The following is a 4,914-nucleotide window of genomic DNA, read 5'->3' as shown; positions in this document are numbered from 1 at the left end:
TAGGAAATTACCAACATAACCTAAACCTACTAGTTAAAAGGAAACTGTGTAAACTAGTCAGCTGTGAAAAACACGTAAACAAGTGTTGTGTACTGTAATTTACTATTCTAACAGTAGTGTTTTGTTGAAGGTGCAGAATGCAATGGCAGTGGAACTCGGGGACGCAGCGGAATTTAGCTCCAAAAAGGTTGAGCGAGATCTGTTTCAAATGTCACAAACCAAGTGACGAGTTCTCTGACAGCACCCCAGCCGCTTCTCCATCTCTACCTCCAACTCCTGCGTACCACTCCCACAACGCACTTAAGAAGGGTTTGGAAGGGGCCAATGTTCCAGTGGGGAGCCTTCTGCACAATCATATCAAAGCTAAACGAAACAGTCATCAGGTTCCAGCAGCAGCCACACAGCTACAGCAGCCTCATGGTGAACACGGCATCAACATGCAATGTCAGAAATGCTTGTCATTTTATGACGTTTATGTTAAGCTGGAGGAGTGTAAATGTGAGGAGGTCACTAAAGCACAGAGTGCCTCCCATGGGTGGTATGACGTGCGTAAACTTCAGATCACTGCTAGCTCAGCAAAGACGGTTCCTGTGCGCACTTCAACAAATCCTGGCAACTTTGCACGGCAGCATCTCTTCCCCAGGTTCCATGGGAACTCCACAACCACATATGGCATGGAGAACGAGCAGGTGGCCTACACATGGATGTATCTGGAGAGTAGAGGCACACTAGTGAGTGTCAAGGAGCCATGGCTTTCTGCAAACCCAGATGGAGTGTTAAACTCTCAAGAACTTCTAGAAATCACATGTCCTGTTCTGAGTAAGAAGTGTGAGTCTCTGACTGAACTGTTCTCTGGCAAACTCACCGATGTGAAGCTGGTGGATGGGGTTCCTCAGCTGCCACCTAATGGAGCCCATGGGTACTACCTGCAGGTGTAAATGGGCATGTTCTGCACAGGACTGGAGAGATGTAAACTGCTTGTCTGCGCTCCATCCGAGCAGGTTGTTATTGACGTGCCTTTTGATGTGAAGTTCTGTGCTGATGTTATCCCTAAACTGAAGGCATTCTATTTCACACATATGCTGCCAACGATAGTAGATGAGTTCCAGTCAGGCAAACTAACTCTGTGCTCCAAATATGTTATTCTATGTGGTATCTAGGGGCCTAATACTAATGTGTTTTTAAATAGTTCCTATATTTTGTGCCTTGTAAAGCTCTCTGTCAGCTCTAACTTATTATCTAAGCATAACTCTTGATTGGTGTTTTTTTTTCTTGCACAGTTCTCTTCATATGCACATTTACCTGAGTGAAGGCTGGTATGGCAAGGTTTACCTTCCTCTCTTACAGCAGATCTCGGATGGTGAAGCCCCTGTCTGCCATAACTTCATCGCCAGGCCTAAGGTATTCCAGGAAGCCAGAGTTTTGGGTGATGAACTGCACCTGCCTCCATATGCAGGAGAAATGAACATAATGAGTCCACATGGAGCAATGGCAACTAAATACTTGAGAGTATTGCTGGAATGTGTGCTTTCTGAAGAGTGGTTTCAGAGCAGTCGATGATGCAAGTGGTGTTGGGGAACTTCTCTTTGAAGCACCGAGGCATTGTGTTCTGGATCGTCTCCCTCGGCAGCCATGGAATGGAGATCCTCATGTGCTCCTCCATTCTGTCAATCCATTAGGAAAGGATTCTGCTCACTACTCCCTGGGACACAGCAAAGCGTTCAGCAAGATCACCCGGGAGAAGATTCAGCTTCAGCTTCATCAAGGTTATCAGTATTTGATCAGTGGTATGCATTTTGAAGTTAGCGGTGTAGAATTTCTGCAGAAACGCTACATGGTCAAAGAAAACACTAAGAGGAAGGCCAGTATACAACACTGAGCTAGTGTCATTCTTCAGGATGGTGTAGGTCAATGGCTCTGCACCACCACATTGTTTTTGTTTGTGGCAGGTGGGGTTGTTGACTGGTTCTCTTGACACGTAGCTGTGATCAGTCAGTGCTGGAACCTCCCATTGAGGATCAGCATCTTTATGCTGCGGTGGCATTGGCACACTCAGATCAGACTCTGCATCACCACAGTTGTCTTCATCTGTCAAACAAACATAAGAGAGACGACAAGTTTAACACAATAAAATACACAGACAGCCTACTGGTCATGGTTAGGAAAAAAACAACAACACTTGAACGTTTAATAATTTAGCTAGTTAGACATTTCATGAGCATCACCAGTGGCATGCCAGCAATGATGGGGATAATCATGGCATGGGGGAGAAATTGTCAAACAGAAGTTGTTGGATAGCTAACAGTGTAGGGACTAACTAGCTAGGCTAATTAGCTAACAACACTGTATCAGATGGGCTGCCCTCAAGCTAGCCAGTTAAGTGAGTAAGCTAGGCAACAGTTAGCTAGCTACAGTATGTTAGGACATAGGAGTGGCTACCAACTAGTAACATAATTAGCTAAGCTAGCTAACTTCTGCCTGATTCAGTACACCCATCTGTGATGATAGCTAGCGAGTAGCAGCTAGCTAACAGCTACCTGTATGTGTTGATGTCCTGCTGAGATGTCGCTTTCTGGTCTGTACTGGAGCATCATAGCCCAGCCACTTCTCAGGGAAAGGATGCTCTTCAGTCTGCCTCTTGTCCACGAAGTGATAGGAACACACATATGGTCGGTTTGGTGGTTTCTTCAAGTTCAATGCTTTGAGCCAAAGCTGAAGAGACTCCTCGTCCTTAGGAGGTGGGTGCAAATCAAAAGGCGCCTCACAACTGCACTCGTGCCTCAAAAAACTTTGGTGGTCAAAACACTCCTGCTCCATGAACAGCTTCCGTTACTGAACATAAAATGGCCGTTTTTGCATGAATCCTTGTTTGGAAAGTTGTGAGAAGCGATATTGAGTTAGTTAGCTAACTAGCTAGCTGCAAACTATTGGCTGGAAGTGCTTAACCGGAAGTCCCCCACAAACAAACCTAAACAGACCCTGTCCATATTTCCGTTGAAAATAAGGTGAACTGCCTTTCTTGTTTCCTGTCAAAGTTGGGGTGCAGTGTTGCGGACTTAGGCATGATGTAACAGAACCAGGGGTTGGAACCAAAATTATTTTCCAATTGTTTCGTTCCACTGTACCAGCAAAATAAATTTCGGAACGAATTCGAACCAAAAAGAGTACCGATTTATATTGTTCCTTTCTGTTCCTTTTTTAACCTGTGAAATCAACATTTGTTTTACATTTAGCTCATTAAATGACTTCACCCATCAGTGCGGATAGAGCAGGCAAGCTACTTGTTTACATGCGTGATGGCGCGTGTCGCTTATGGCGCAAGATGCGACTGACATTTTGCGGGTGGGGAGAGAGTGAGAGAGGTTTAAGGAGGAGGTTTGAAGTGGCTTATACTGTATTTTAATGATATGAAGGAATAGTGTGTATTTCATACTATGCCTAAGATCTACAGTATGCTTTTCTTGCTGCACACCAACCATGTGTGCCTCCTGGAGACCTCCAAAAAAGGGCCCAATATTGATTTTGTGATTTCTTTTCTAGTTTTTTTCATTTCTTTAGGAAAGCGATGGGGCATTTTTTGTTTACTCTTTTATTGATTGATGGCAATAACTTTCCCATTGAGCTCAGCCAGCTGTCATCTCACTGAAGGAAATATGAGCTTCCCCCACTGTTATAACACAGCTTCGATTTCCTGTTTGTGAGAATGTCAAATATTTACTCACTCTGAACAAATGTGGATAGGAGCTACTTAGACTCAGCTATCATGTCTTTGCTCTCTCCTCAGCCCATAACCAAGAAGACATATTCCTGGCCATTCTTCAGACTTTTACGGGTGAATAGTTTTTACATCCTTATTTTACATCCTGTGCAGCAGGAGTCATGTTTATAGGGCGGTTGGTCTGTGGCTCATTATGATGTTGTGACCTCCTGGGAGAAGTGGGGAAAGGGTTAAGTGCTGCCAAAGGCCAGGTTAAGGCCACAGGTCACATGACTGTTGCCGGTAAATCACTGGGAGGAAGCAGCCAAGAAGAGTGTCTGCCGGTAGTGTGAGGGGAGCTGAAGCATTTTGCGCCCCCTCTGCCGAGTGTAAAACGCTGTGACCAAAGGCTTATCAGTGGTACACACCGGCTCAGAGTGCTTGGGGGAGGGAGTTCCTGTGATCTTGACACTGATGACAGGCAGGACTGGGACACCAGGGCCCCTCAGTACCTCCCCTTTGTAACCAATGGGCCTCAGTGTAAAACTGCAGGGCCACAAATCTCCTGCCGCACAGTCATTATCAACTGTGTAAAGTCAATATGCAGGACAGGATCACAGTGCAAACTACATGGGCATGGTATGAATCACAGGATGACAGGGCAACCTGAAAGACCACATTACAAATAGCAAGACCGCTGTACAAACAAGCTGTACTGTATGTGCAACAACATCACTGTGCAAACTGCAGGATCAAAAACCAAAGTAATTTACAAGAATACAGTACAGTCAACAGGTAACACACATTCAGTCAGAGACTCATAAATGACAAGATAACAATGTGATCCAAACCCTTTCCTCCTCCTCAATAATCTCACGCAGGGTACGCGATAGGACAATAAAACACAGTTTAAGCCCACCCAGCAGTCAGGAGGCCCATCGTCAACTTACCTGCTGTGTTGCTGTGGTCAAGCTCTGGAAGTCTTCATCTTGCCCTAAAAGCCTTGAAGCCTGAGAGTGTGAGTCATTTTGTGTGGCAGTCTGTCTGTCAGTTAGAGACCTTGCCCTAACTCTTTTAGAAGTTTTAAACACAAAGAGAAGCCCATTCACTGTGGGTGAATGCAGGCAGGCTCACTGTACTTCTCATGCAGACTGTGTCCCCTCCTGCTGTTTTGGACTTTGTGTCTAATAGTTTTCTATGACTTTCTTATCTACTTT

At 45.1% G+C, this 4,914-nt stretch overlaps 1 pseudogene; it reads right to left on the bottom strand.

Annotated features, from left to right (window-relative positions):
- Window positions 1-1,239: 1,239 nt before the first annotated feature.
- LOC121585923 lies at window positions 1,240-2,817 on the bottom strand (annotated as a pseudogene).
- Between the last annotated feature and the right edge of the window lie 2,097 nt (window positions 2,818-4,914).

This window comes from Coregonus clupeaformis, chromosome 2 (assembly GCF_020615455.1).
Source record: "Coregonus clupeaformis isolate EN_2021a chromosome 2, ASM2061545v1, whole genome shotgun sequence".
NCBI classification, from domain to species: domain Eukaryota; kingdom Metazoa; phylum Chordata; class Actinopteri; order Salmoniformes; family Salmonidae; genus Coregonus; species Coregonus clupeaformis.
This window is presented reverse-complemented; position numbering and strand designations above follow the sequence as displayed.